This window comes from Vombatus ursinus, unplaced genomic scaffold, assembly GCF_900497805.2.
Source record: "Vombatus ursinus unplaced genomic scaffold, bare-nosed wombat genome assembly UNPS02015030.1, whole genome shotgun sequence".
Taxonomy (NCBI): domain Eukaryota; kingdom Metazoa; phylum Chordata; class Mammalia; order Diprotodontia; family Vombatidae; genus Vombatus; species Vombatus ursinus.
Window position 1 is genome coordinate 1,301,054 of NW_020954808.1, and position 15,007 is coordinate 1,316,060.

Sequence of the window (15,007 nt, forward strand, 5' to 3'; positions counted from 1 at the left end):
GAAGGGGATCCTAAAATGTAGAACACAAAGGGTCAGAGCTGGAAAGCTCCCTAAAGCCTTGGATGTTGAAATAGCGAGATAGTCTGCATCGGGGTCTTGCCTGAGACGGCTTGAAAGCAGGCCGAGCCTGCGAGCAGAGCACAGGCTTCCATCTTGGGCTGGTGTGGATGACAGCATGTGACATATCTGAGGCAACATGGAATCCTGGAACTTTGAAAATAGATGAGGCCTCAGCTGTCCTCTGAGTCTTTCTGGGTACGTAGCTTTAGAAAGAGCATTCTGACTGCTTTGCTCTTGTTAAGGAACTGTTTTATTCAGAATCCCAAAGTAATAAATTGTTTCTGCCTCATACCTGTGCCCTAAACACCCAGATGCTAGGCACGTGAGAGTCAGAGCCGTTAAGTTGCCAGTCAGGAGCTGCTTTGCTTGGTACGACTTCTGTGTCTCACAAAGTAGGCCGGATGCTGTTGGGTTCCACTCCATGGTGAAAGCTCGTTGGAATGCCTGATCAAAGTGATGGTGCAGCTCCAGCCACAGAAGACAGTCTGTATTCCAAATCTCCTTCTGGCTTGGCTGGTCTGTACTCTAATGTCCTTTCAGCATCATATCCCACTGCTCCTTTGCTTTGGTCTCAGCTCCATGAGCATCACATCTCCCCCAGGAGAAGAAGCTAATCATCCTGGAGATTGTTTCAGTTTGGGTACTCAGCACTCCTTGGGACCCTCAGTTCCTATGCCTTTCTGATTGGAGAGCTGCAGGAATCAAACATAAAATGCTCAATTTGGCATTCAGAGCCCTTCATAACCTGCCTCTCCTCCCTTTCTAGTTTCTTACACCTTACTCCCTCACGCATATAGTCTTCAATCCAGGGACACTGGTCTCCTGACTGTTTCTTGAACAGGACCCTCCATCTCTTAGCTCTGGGCATGGAGCTCTCTCCCTGCCTTCCTTTAAGTCCCAGCTAAAATCCCACTCTCTACTGGAGGCCTGCCTTTAACCCCTCTTAATTCCAGTGCCTTCCCTCTGTTAGTTATTTTCTTCTTCTTTTGTAAATAGCTTGTTTGTATCTAGCTGTTTCCATGTTGTCTTAAAATTCCATTAGATTATAAGCTCCTTGATGGCAGGGCCTGTCTTTTGCCTCTTAATATCCCTGGCACTTAGCCCAGTGCCTGACACACAGCAGGTGCTTTATAAATGTTGATTGGTTGATTGTGTGGATAGGCCTTTTGAAAACAGCCCTTCTTCCTGTCAGCTCAATGATACCACCACTACGCTGGGAGAAGTTTGCCAAGTGATTCCCTCTCTCTGGACCTTAGATGTTTTATTTATTTTAGTTTTCTGGCTACCTGGGAGATGTCATTAGGGTGCAACCTCATGGTGAAAGCTGCCACCACTGAGGCCCCGTTCTGCGACTCCATAGTCTTATTTCTTTTTCTTTTCTTTTTTTTTTTTTTTTAAGACAATTGGGGTTAAGTGACTTGCCCAGGGTCACACAGCTAGTGTCAAGGGTTTGGTCTGAGGCCGAATTTGAACTCAGGTCCTCCTGACTTCAGGGCCAGTGCACCCTGCGCCACCTAGCTGCCCCTACTCCATTGTCTTAGAGAGTTGCTAGAGTCCTAAGGTGAAGTGGCTTTCTCAGGGCCACGTACACCGCCCTGAGGTCAGCATGAGGCACTGATCGTGTGCCAGGTGCAGTGCTAAGTTTGGGGCAGGTCTTGAACCCAGGTCTTCCTGATCCTGAGGCCCCTTTTGATCCACTTGTATTGCTGCTTGGCCTTAGTTTTTCCTTTGGTAAAATGAGTAGATTGGACTAAGCTAGTGCCCAAGGCTTTTCTTCTTTTGTCTGCTGTTTGATGCTTCTGTAATTTTCATTTGTGATTGTAAGTGGCCCTACCTGCTGTAGTCACCTCTGTTTTGTCAAAGTTGTTTTTGTACAGTGATGCTGGAATCAGTTTTGAGAAGTTTCATTTTCCTTATCTAGAGAGTTGTCAGAGTAGCTCTTCTGAACCCCCCAGCAGTCTTCTGACTGGTGGAAGGAATGACCCTGGAATAGGACTGCCTAACGAATTAGGATCGTTTCTGCCTCTGTAGCCATGAGTGTGCTGCTTGCTAAAAGCAATGCTCTTAAAGCACATTCCCAGGGAGCTGAGTAAGCATGGCAGAAAATAGCGGGTTCCTCAGTGAAACTAACCCTTCCATCAGAGGACTGACGGTATGTCAGACGTGATCCACTCTTCCCTCCTTTCTCTTTCTCTTTCGTTAAGTGGACCTTCTTCTCAAGCCAAATAAAGACGATAACCTCTTCCAGGAGCAATAGCATACCAGAAGTCAATTTAAGGGGGTCATTTGGAGACTGAGTAAAAGGTGAAATCACTGTCTTTTCCTGCCTTGGAAGATGTTGCTTTGAAAGATGAGCTCCTCTGTCATCTCATTGCAAAGATAAGCATAGTCTAATTCTCTTCCTGCTGGGAGCAAACCTATTAAAGTTTGGTAGTGTTAAGAATTCTAACTCACTAGCACGCGCTGGGAAAGCAAGACTCCAACAGGAGCAGCAGATGTAGAACCAGCTCCTGGGAAAAGGAATTGTTTGGGGGTTTTTACTGGACAAGAAAGCAGTATAAAGAGCAGGAGCCTTTGTTTCCATCAACTGTCACCAGCAAATATTTAGTGAGTCCCTCCTCTGTGCCAGATACTGCAAGGTGTGAAGTGGTCAAAGTGATGAAGCACTGGGAGCCTGAGTACCTGGGTTCATGCATGCACCCATTCTGTTGCTTTTATTCCCTGCTTGACCTTGGACAAGTTAACTGGATTTGCTTGGTGCTTAATTTTGCTCATTGGTAAAACCAGGACGTTGAATAGACTAAATGATCTTTTCTGTCCATCATGGTATCCTGATTTGCTTCCGTGTATAAATTCCATAGCACTTAGTACAGTGCCTGGCACTTAAGTCACTGCTTAATCAGTGTTTATTGACTATCTCTAAGATAATTGTCTCTGTACTTAAGGAGCTTACAATATACTTGAAGAGACCACATAATCTGATTATGAAAAGGTAACTAACAATTGAGAATCAGTTTGATGTGTTAGGAAAATAGACTGAGGAGTCAGGAGGCCTAGATTTTGATCCTGACTTTGCCAGTGAGCCACTGCATAGCCTTGTGTAACCAATTCCCCTTTTTTGAGCTATAGCCTTTGAAAAATGCAGATTTTTATAGTATCATAAGACTTAGAGGTAGAAGAGATCTTAGATATCATCCAGTCTAACTATTTTTTAAACTTTCACTTTCTCTCCTTCCTATTTCCTCTCTCATTAACAAAGAAAGAAAGAAAGAAAACCCAAACCTTTGAAACAAATATGCGTAGGCAAGCAAAACAAATTCTCCCATTGGTCCAAAAATGTCTGTCTCATTCTGCATCGTGCCTTGCCTCTGTGTGGAGTGGGAAACCTGCCTCATCAGCATGCCTTGGACATTGGAATTTGTCATTGCATTGATTAGAATCATTAAGTCTTTGAAAACTTTTTGTTTTTACAATGTTGTTATTATATGCATTGTTCTTATCCTGCTTACTTCATTCTATATCAGTTCCTACGTCTTCCCAGATTTCTTTGACCCCCATCCCTTTTTATCATTTCATTTCTTACACACAATAATGTTCCATTACATTCATATACTATAATTTGTTTAGTCATTCCCCAGTTGATGGGCATACCTCCTTAATTTCCGTTTTAAAAAGAACTGCTAGGATTAGTTTTGTAATACAGGTCCTTTTCCTCTTCCGTTGATCTCTTTAGGGGTAAAGACCTAGTAGTAGTGTCCTTGGGGCAAAGGGTGTACATGATTTAGTGACTTTAGGGACATAGTTTCAGAATACTTTCCATAATGGCTGGACCTCTTCACTCACTCCACTGCCTTCATGTGCCTGTCTCGTCCCCTTATTTTACACATAAAAATGAGATCTAGTCAGTTATGTGATTTGCCCGTGTTCACATGAGTAATAAATAAGAAAACGAAGCACCGATGAAAAAAGAAGGCTTGAACACAGGTCCTCCACCTCCAAATACAGTGTTCTTTCCACTTGAAATCACTGGGGTAATCATCAAGACCCCTCCCAGCTCTGCTTGTATTTGTATAGCATTTTGTTTACAAGCACATTTTTACAGGAAGCCCATGACACAGGTAGTGAGATGACTCTTAGCTCCATTTTACACATTACAACTCAGAGGCTCAGAGAGGTGGGTTTGAACCTAGGTCTGTTAGCCCCATGTTCAGCACTCTGGCCTCTGGGGATCTCACTGCCTCTCTGCATGGAGAGACCACTGCAGAGGAACAAGGAAGAAAGGCTTCATGTAGAAGGTGGGAATTTGACCTGGATAGTGAAAGCTTGACAGAACTTGGCTAGCCTGAGAGCAGTGTGGAGGAAAGACTAGATCGAGGTAACAGCAGGCACCAGAGCATAGGAGAACATTGGGGGGCAGGGAGGGAGTGCTGTCAAGTAGACCTTTTGTGCTCTTTTGTCACTTTTCCAGATTGCAGAAGTTTTTGTTTTTGTTTTGTTTTGTTTTTGGTGAGGCAGTTGGGGTTAAGTGACTTGCCCAGAGTCACACAGCTAGTGAGTGTTGTCTGAGGCCGGATTTGAACTCGGGTCTTCCTGAGGCCGGAGCTCTATCCACTGTGCCACCTAGATGCCCCTCAGATTGTAGAAGTTTTAGGCCACGTTATTATTTGCATATTTCCCCCAGAGTTCCCCCCACACTTTATCAGAATGGTAGTATTGTGCCTAGAGAACTAATGCCATGAGGAGAAAGGAGCTAGGATGGATCAGTTCCCAGCTAAGTTATTAGAGGAGATATTTGCTGTAAACTTGAAGCTAAGGGGAAGTCATTTTATCTTTGATGGTAAAAATGTATGGCTTAAAGTGGCATCCTGTTCTTTTTCTCAGCTGAAGCATTTACCAGCTTACCCTTAAACAAATAAGTATGAAGGGCTTACAATGCGGCAGGCGCTGTGCTAGGTGCTAAAGAGTATAAAGAATGAAATTATTTTGAATTGGTTGGAACTTACATTCTTTAACACCCTCATGGTAGAAACTTTCTACTTTCAGTTGTTTGAAATTTATCAACACTTAAAATAAAAGAGCTGATAAGGGAAATTAAGAGGCTTTCTAGGGCAGAGGCTGTTCCTTGCTGTCCCTCAGGCTCACCACCTGGACATTACCCTGGATTCCTCACTGTTCCCCCCCCCCCCCCCGCAACATCCCCTCTCCGATCTGTTCTAAAACTGTCGATTTCACCTCTATAATATCTTTTGAATGTGCCCCCTTCTCTCTGCTGATCTGGCCTCCACCCTTCTGTGGACCCTCATAACCTCACCCCTGGATTCCTGCACTAGCTGCTGGTGGGTCTGCCTGCCTCAAGTCTCTCCCCACTCCAGTCCATCCTCCATTTTGCCACTTACGTGATTTTCCTAAAGCACAGGTCTGTCTCATCATGTCACCCCCTACTTAATAAAGCCAGTGGCTCCCTGTTGTCTTCAGGAGCAAATACAAAATGCTGTTTGACTTTCAAAGCCCTTTACAACCCAGCTGCCTCCTACCTTTCCAGTCTTTCTGTATCTTACTCTCTGACACTTTGATACCTTAGGCAAGTTACTATATTTACTTTGGCCTTAATTTTCTCATTGTTAAAATAAGGAAGTTTAATTAACTCAATGATCTTTAACACTGGCACTGTGACCCTGGCTTCCTGGCTGTTCCATGAAGAAGACATTCCATCTCTTGGCTCCAGGCATTTTCTCTGGCTGTCCCCCATGCCTGGAACACTCTCTCTTCTCTGCTGTGACTCCTGACTTCCCTGGCTTTTAATTCCAGTGCCTTCTCTCTGTTAGTTATTTCCTATTTATTCTGTGTATGGCTTGCTTTGTATGTATTTGTTTATATTTTGTCTCCTCATTAGATTGTAAGCCTCTTGAGGGCAGGGGCTGGTTTTTTTTTGCCTTCTTTTTGTGTATCCAGCCCTTGGCACGGTGCCTGACACATATTAGGTACTTAATAAATGTTTATTGATTTATCAGTTTATGATTTTCTTAACTTAGGGCCCATTATCTTTCTTTTTTAAATATATTTATAGCTTTCTTTCATTATAATTGACTTCCTTTGTAATCCTATTTATTTTATTTTGTGTATTTAAAATCATTCTTCTGAGAAGGGGTACATAGCCTTCACCACACTAACTGCCAAAGGGGTCCATGGCACAAAAATGGTTAAGAACCCCTGGCCTACTGGACAGGATGAGGATGAGAGAAATGAAATGTCTTGTCCTAGGTCACAAAGATAGTAATTCAAAGAAGCAGGACCCAAGTCATTTGACCTCAAAGCCACTGCCCTTTAAAAAAAAAATTAAGGGACATCTAGGTGGCACAGTGGATAGAGCTCCAGCCTTGGAGTCAGGAGGATCTGAGTTCAAATCTGGCCTCAGACAATTGACACTTACTAGCTGTATAACCCTAGGCAAGTCAGTTAACCCTGATTGCTTCACCAAAAACAAAAAATTTAAGGCAGTTGTCAAGCATTTATCTTTTTCTCCCTCCCCCTCACCCCAAAATGCAGTGAAAAATCTATGCCACAAATAAGCATAGTCAAACAAAATAAATTCCCATATTCAAAGCCAGTACTCTTTCTTCTGTACCGTGTAGTCTCTGAAAATCTAGGAATGTACTTCATTAGTTTTCATGAGCAAGGGAGGTTGCCACACAAGGTCTTTTCCTCCTAGGCCATGTGTTTGTGAAAGATTAGATCAATATAATCAGGGTCACATGTTTAAGCCAAAGAGTTGAGGGGAATTTGTCCCACAAAACATTAATCGAGACCAGCCCAATTGAATCTGGATGAATTTCCTACTCGTCAAAGTGGGGCTAATAATACTTGAATTATTTGCCTCACAGAGCTTAGCTTTTATGATTAAAGTGCTTGATAAAGTGTATTGCACTATAGAAATGGGAGCTGAGGTTAGAAATATAGAGAATGGAGAATTAATTTTGCAAAGACTAAATGAGGGTATTCTTTCCCTTACTATGTCTACACCAAAGATAGCCAGTTGAAAAGTGACCATTTCAATCAGCTACTGTTCTGTCTACACAGCAACAGATTATTGGATTGACAGCTTGCTATTCCTACTGTGCTGCCTCTCCCCTCCTTCCCCCTAACCATTGACTTAACTTCACTGAAGCAACTGAATTGACTGGTTGTTTTGGCTTTGTGTTGACACAGCCCTCCTTTTTGTTAAGGGCTCAGGACGGAGTTTAAATTTCCAGCATGAATACAAAGCAGCTGCCCCCGGAACCCATGGTGCATTTGGACAGACAGCTGAATGGTAGAGTGACTTTTGTAGTCATTTATAGTAAATATTCTCCAAGTTTAGCTTGAATCAAACCAATGATATATTGTAACCACTGATATTCTTGTTCTCAGATCATCATTAATAATAATATGACAAAGTCATGCATCCTTCCATTGCCTTTGGAGGCATGCTTCTGAGTATGTGCCGTGATTTATAGCCACAGTGCATACTGTGGGGGAGATGCAAACATTAGATAAAATACTGTGTCCCCAGAAGGGGATTTGTTCTCTATTACTACAATAATGAGTAGGCTATTAGGGCCTAAAAGAAGTTTTAAACAGGCCTGTTTCCCATGGAAGGATCAGAGAATTCTTTATGGGTAAGGTGGCATTTGTGGATATGCAGGCCTTTAGGGATAAGCTGGACAGAGAAGGTGAACATAGCAGGAGCAGAGGCCCAAGGGCTCCAGGTTGTGGGCTAATAAGATAAGGCTGAGAGCGTGGATGGCTTTGGATGCCGCTGAGGAGCTTGGCTTTACGTAGAATGTGGTGGACCTGAAGAGCCACGGAAGCACAGTGAGCACAGGGGTGACAGGAATAAGGCTGTGTATGCGGGATATTCATCTTGGCGGCTTGTGAAGAATGGACGCTAAATAGAAGTTGTTGCTGTGGTCTGATGGTGGTTTCTTCTAGAAGCCATTCACTCTACTTTTCCTCAGTGTTGAGGATGACTGGGCAACTCATCTCATACTACTGGAGTGAAGAATAGTATGATTAACTATGAGAACTTTTGTCCAGTTTGCGGAATAGTTAGGGACGAGTCATTTATTTCAGCGTTATTTTAAGCTCAAGGAACTGCTGTAGAATATGTTCAGAGATAAAAATAGAATTCTTTAACTATCTGCCTTAGCTCAGCACACCTGGCATTGGGGAAGGGAAAAAAAAACAATAGGCAGCTAAAATGTTTTTTTTCCATCATAGCATTGCACTGGTCCTTAGTGAAGCTGCCACCCACTTCCCCACTTCCCCCACCTTTATTCTCCCCAGTGATTCTGAAATCTTTTGGTTAGAAATTAAGTCTCCTTTACTTTCCTTAGCAGGTAGAATAATTGGTCTTTGTGGGGAAACCTTATCTGAGTTTTGTCCAGTGAATTTGAGAGTAGTGTAGTAAAATAGGTCAGTACGTCTCTTGGGGCAGAGTTTGTCAGAAGGAGGGTACTTGGCTGCTGTGCCGCACACCAGGAGACAGTGATGAACTTAAGAGGCTAGAGATACTGATTTCCACTTAGATCATGGACTATCATAGATAGAAGGGACCTGAGAACAACGAAAATTATGGTGTTAAAAGTTGAAAGGACCTTTACATTAGGGACTCCAAGCTGGCCTCATTTGACAGATGAGGAAGCTGCAGTCCTGAGAAAGAGAGGGACTTGCCCCTTCCCACAGAATGAGACATGGGCAGATCCAGGACTTGGAGCCCTGTTTTTTCCATTTCCGATCTACTCACAGCCCTTCCCTTACACTGGCCTCCACAGGCCCCGTGCCAGCTCAGCTTTGCTGGGCTCTGAAGGTACCTCTGGCCTGCTTGGTTTGCCTCAGTTCAGAATGCTGGAGACAGTGCTGAGGGCTAAGACTGACCTTGGCTACCTTAAAACCATTTTTTAAGATAGGTGAGTTAAAGATGAGAGGTAGAATCCTTAGAAGATGATTGGAGACCCTAAACCTTAGTCTGATAAGGAACGGGCTCTGCCTGGTTTACACTGGCAGTGGAAGAGCTGAGGCTGGCATTCAGGTCTCATGCTGTCACACCAAGCCAGCTTCTAACAAGGACCTTTTGCCAGCAAGCACCAAAAATGGGTCTGAACTTGGCTTTGTCCCTTCTCATTTCACACCAGTTTTGTTTAAGGATTCTTGGGGGTTCTGTGAAAAAGGCCATATTTATTTTTATTTTATTTATTTATTTATTGCTATTTCAGAACCAGCAGAGGGAGCACAAGTTAGTAGAGAAATGCATTTAATTTAATTGAAAAATTCCTATTTCTAGCTCTGGAAGTAATGGACAAGATAATACAATTGTTTGCCAACCAGAAAAGGGAAAAATCTGAAAAAGAATGCCCCAAGCTACTTTTAGAAAATGTATAACAGGGTAGACTGCACAATCAGCTTCGTCCTGGTCTTTTTCTTTACCAAGTTACTAGAGCTGGCAGGGCCCTTGGGAATCCTTTGTCTCACCCTTTTATTTGACAATTAACTGGAAGAAATGAAGGACCAGGGAGGGGTAGTTTATTGCCTAAAGTCACACAGGTGGCAGAATTTTAAACATTTGAGTACTTTGTGACTAGTTCCTGACCCCAAGGATGCTTTAAGACTTACATTATCGAATAGTTTACCTATCAGATCTATGGAGAAGGGAAGAATTTATGACCAAATAAGAGATAGGGAACATTATGGAATGCACAATGGATGACTTTGATTACATTAAGTTGAAAAGTTTTTGCACAAACAAAGCCAACGCAACCAAGATTAGAAGGGAAGCAGAAAGCTGGGAAACAATTTTTACAACTAGTGTCTCTGATAAAGGCCTTATTTCTAAAATATATAAAGAACTGAATTGAATTTATAAGAATACAAGTCATTCCCCAATTGATAAATGGTCAAAGGATATGAACAGGCAGTTTTCAGAGGAAGAAACTAAAGCTTTCTATAGTCATATGAAAAAATGCACTAAATCACTATTGATAGAGAAATGCAAATCAAAACAACTCTGAGGTACCACATCACACCTATGAGATTGGCTAGCATGACAAAGTAGGAAAATGATAAATGTTGGAGATGTGGGAAAATTGGAACACTAATGCATTGTTGGTGGAGTTGTGAACTGATCCAGCCATTCTGGAGAGCAATTTGGAACTATGCCCAAAGGGCTATCACACTGTGCATACCCTTTGACTTAGCAATACCACTTCTAGGTCTGTATCCCAAAGAGATCATAAAAACGGGAAAAGGACCCACATGCACAACAATATTTATAGCAGCTCTTTTTGTGGTGGCAAAGAATTAGAAATTGAGGGGATGCCCATCAACTGGGGAATGGCTGAACAAGTTGTGGTATATGATTGTCATGGAATACTATTGTGCTATGAGAAATGATGAGCAGGCAGACTTCAGAAAACCTGGAAAGACTTGTAAGGACTGATGCTGAGTGAAGCGAGCAGAACTAGGAGAATGTTGTACCACATTGTGCGATGACCAACTTTGATAGACTTAGCCCTTCTCAGCAATGCAAGGGTCTAAGACATCTCCAAAAGTCTCATGATGGAAAATGCTGTCCACATCCAGAGAAAGAACTATGGAGTCTGAATGCAAATGGGAGCATACCATTTGCTCTCCTTTTCTTTTGCTGTTTTGTTTTGTTTTTTTTTCATTCTTGTGGGTCCTCTCATTAGTTCTAATTCTTCTTTACATCTTTACATACACATGACTAATGTGAAAATAGGCTTAATATGAGTTTATATCAGATTGCACGCTATCTTGGAGAGGGAGGGGAGAAAATTTTAAACTCAATCTTATGGAAATGAATGTTGAAAACTAAAAATTAGTTAATTATTTAAAAAAAATTACATTATCTCAGGAAGGGACTTCAAAGGCCCCTGTCAAATATGTTCCGTTATTATCCCCATTTTACAATTGAAACTAAGGCAAAGGAGGTCCAGGGTCCACACAGGGTCACACAACTAGGAATTGTCTGAGGATGGATTTGAACTCAGGTCTTCCTGACTACAGGTGGTGCCACCTCCCTACCTACTAGGTGGCATCTCATCTCAGCTTCTTGCTGTCCCTAAGTCTGTGCTGGTATACCCTGGATGGGATTTAGTGGCTAGTGAACCAAGTAATAGCCCTATGGCAACGCGCAGGTTCTCTCTTTCTGTGGCAGCTGCTAATTGGAGCCAAGGACTTTGCTCATCTTGCACACTAATTCCCATAGGTCACTGCCAAGTGTTTACTCACAGTGTTCACTGTCACTCTGAGCATCTTTCTCCCTTATGTCATCATTCAAGTTGATTCATCAAGCAGTTATAGATTTGGGGGACACAGACAAAAGTAAAACAGTCCCTGCCCTAATGGGTGGCATAGTATACCAACAGATAAATAAATATAACATATAAATAGATAAGTAAGTACTGGATAATTTGGGGAGGAGAAGAATACTAGCTAAGGAGATCAGGAAAAGGAGGGGTAGTATAAGAACTGACTGATTAAAGGAAGCTGGGGATTCTCAAAGGACACAAGTGAATACTGAGTATGTGTTCAAGGCCTGGGGAGCAGACAGCAAATTGAGGGAACCACAAGTAGTTTGTGGTTTGGCCAGGATGTTAAATGTAGAGACTGATCAGCCAAAAAGCATTTATTAGACACCTGCTGAATGTCAGGCAGTATCCTAGGAGGCCCTGGAGATAGACAAAATGAAATGCTCCCTACTCTCAAGGAACTTACTTTCTGTTGTGGGAGAAATGTACCTAAGTTTATACTGAGTACATACAAAGTTAGTATCAGGTCCTTCAGGGAGAAGAGGACATGGAACAGCTTTATTCAGAAGGCAAAATTTGAGCTGTGTCCTAATGGAAGGGCGGGCTCTCATGGAGCTGAGTTGAAGGGGGGGGGGGGGGTGGCCAGGGGAAAGGCAGGGGCCGTGTGTGAGTGTTTGGAACTGACAGGTGATAGGGATTCACAGGAATTTACCAGGCTGGGGAATGGCATTATTAGGTGGTACCTTAGGTGAGAGGAAGAATGTGGAAGAAATCTAGTCCAGGATGGACAGCGTTTGCACAGTCCTGGACACAGAAACACATGAGGCATGTTTGGGGCACAGGAACAACTGAGCTGGGGCAGAGTGTGTTTGGGTGGAGCAAGTGTGAGCTGAGCTGGAAAGGCCGTGTGGGTGATGTGTGGAAGGCCTGGACTTCACTGCGCAGGCAATACATCGGGAGCCACTTAATGGATCTTAGCAGAGAAGGCGCTGAGATCCGGTGCTTCTCTTTTAATTCTAGACTCTTAATATTGGAAAGGACTTTGGAGGTCATCCAGTACACTTCTTGCTAAAGCATCAATGCTTTCTACAATCCCTGATGAGTGGTCATTTCGCCACTGTATAAACACTTGCGTAATAGGAACTTCCTGCCTCGTGGGGCATCCTATTCCAGTTTTGGATTCCTTTAATTGTTAGCAGTTTAAGTTGAGCCCATATATTCCATAGATGGATCTTTTAAAAAGTTGATCCATAGTAATAGACTTAGTAGCAATGGCTGTAGAATATCAGTGTTGGAAGGTGATGCGTAAAAATTTAATCTGACTTTGTTATCTCACCCATGAGGAAACTGGAACCTCATGGCGTAAGTGAATTGCCAGTGTTTCAGCTTCATCACTCTTTTCTCTCTCATCTCTGTCTCATACTTTGAATTATGATCTGGCATGCCCCTCTCCCTCCACACTGTCAAATGACAATTGGATGCCTGACTATAGTGGTAAGGAATACTAAATATATATATATTTATTTTTAAAAACAAATGTTTATTGATATCCTTTCTTGGTACTGCAGCTACCACTCTCATTTAAAAAAAAAAAAGACAAAAGTTCACTAAAACTAACCTTTCGGAAAAGTCTGACACTGTATTCAGTGTTCCCTATCTATGGTTTCCAACCCCTGCAAAGAATGGGGTGTGAGGAGGTGTCTTTTCCTCCATCTTGGGGGCCAAGCTTGGTCACCATGATTTTGCAGGATTCTGTGTTGGCCATTTTCTGATTGTAGTTTTTTCCATCTCTTGTTGGTTTCATTGTGTACGTTGTTTTTCTGGTACTGCCTATTTGTATCAGTTCATGTAAACCTTTCCATGCTTCTCTCTGTTTCTCCTACTTATTCACTTGTATAGCTTATAAAAGTAGGCAAAGAGGAGCTAAACCATTTGCTGAGGACACGTTGACGTACTGTACCGTTCTGAAAGCTTTGTTGGACACGGGATAAGAATGAGACCTGTGATTGCATGTGTTGAGGAAGCTCTCTACCAGTGTGCGTTGGCACCTTTTCTTCCGCTTATTGTCCTCCAGAACTTACTAGGATGCTGAGAGATGAAGTCACCTGCCAGGGCCCAAGACCAGCACTCCTTCTTCCCTGTGCAGTGGCTACCTTACCTTGATGGGGGAGGAAATTCTCAGGAAGACAGCCCTCCCTTCCACGATTGAGAACATGATGTCAGGGGCTATGGTGTTTGCTTTCCGTGGAGAGAGAGATGTGTGTGTGTGTGTGTGTACACACGCATGTGCTTGAGTACACACACGTACACATATATGTGTGCTCACACATGATGCCTCAGCACCTGTAATTTGAGTTACAAGGCCTGGTCGGGTTTCTGATGGTGGCCTTTCGATGCTTTGCTTTTTCATTCCCTGTCCCAAGAGCAGAATCCCTTTATTCTTTCCAGTTTTGCTCCTCTGTCTGTTCCATGTTAAATGGAACCTCAGTAGCCCACAGCACATCCCACAGCTCTCTCTGTGTAGACCAGAAGGAAACCATCTGGAATTGAAAGTGCCCCATTTTATTGTCAGGCCTGGGGATTGAGCCCCTGTTTGAAGGAAGGCAAGAAGCCTGAAGGTGGAGAGTTGTTTGGATGTGAGATAAAAACCAAAAGGTGAGAGGATTCTTTGGCTGCAGGTTATCAAAAGAGTGCATTGGGCACAAGCTGACTATATCTTATCTCAGATTATTCAAGTACATGAAAGTGTGACACACTAAACATGGATGACCTCTTTGGGGAGGTCACGAAAGAGAGGCAGGGGATGGGTGGAACCACACAACACTTTTGTCCATGTTCTGGAAGTAGAAAGAGAAAAGGAAGGAGGCCTTTGGCCTGCTGGGTCAATCTTCTTCCCATCTGGGATGGATGGGGACTTCACCAGAAAGGATAGAGGGCTGGGTCTTCTCTGCACTGCACATAGTGAAGGCATCAGACCTTGACCTAAGATTCTGTCGATCCAGGAATGTTTCTGTTTTCACAGAATTTCCAGATGGGAAGGGACTCTAGTGTCCACTCAATCCAACCCACACTATAGTAGGCATCCTCTCTATAACCTCCCTACAGAAGGACTGCCAGCCTTTGCGGACAGACCTCAAGTTAAGGGGTGGCTCACCACCTGCTGATTTGTGCAGTGTGCTCATTTGTGCAATGAGGGAACCATTAGAGAGGTTTTCAGTTTTTTCCAGACTTAAATTTACTTCTTTGTGGATTCTGCCCATTGCTTCTTTTTCTATATGGTAGATGGCCTTTCAGATACTTGAAGACACACATTGTATTTTTTCAGTACACACAGGAGAATGGTATCTACAAATAAGCCTTGTGTTGCTTAGTGAGTTTGTATTCTGCAGCAGGGGTCTTGTCGGACAGTCAGCATACTGTTAGGGTTCTTCACAACTGGGCTGTCCTGTGTCTGGGACCAGAAATTCTCAGACTTTACGCTGTGTCATTCCAGAGTATCTTCAGCTACTCAAAGTCCTCCAAATGAAATGGTTTTAAATTTTAGTTTTAAAATTATTTGGCATTCAACAGGAGGAGAGTGATATGAAACAAAACTACTTTTTTGGGATATGTGTAGGAATGAGAGCTGTGATTGCATTGGTATG

The 15,007-nt window shown here is 43.0% G+C and overlaps 1 protein-coding gene across 1 annotated transcript in view; it reads left to right on the forward strand.

The window, feature by feature from the left end:
• The window catches only part of ARHGAP35 (Rho GTPase activating protein 35), a 151,558-nt gene that overhangs the window by 70,138 nt on the left and 66,413 nt on the right, over positions 1-15,007 (forward strand). The gene's annotated exons all lie outside the window — the stretch shown is intronic.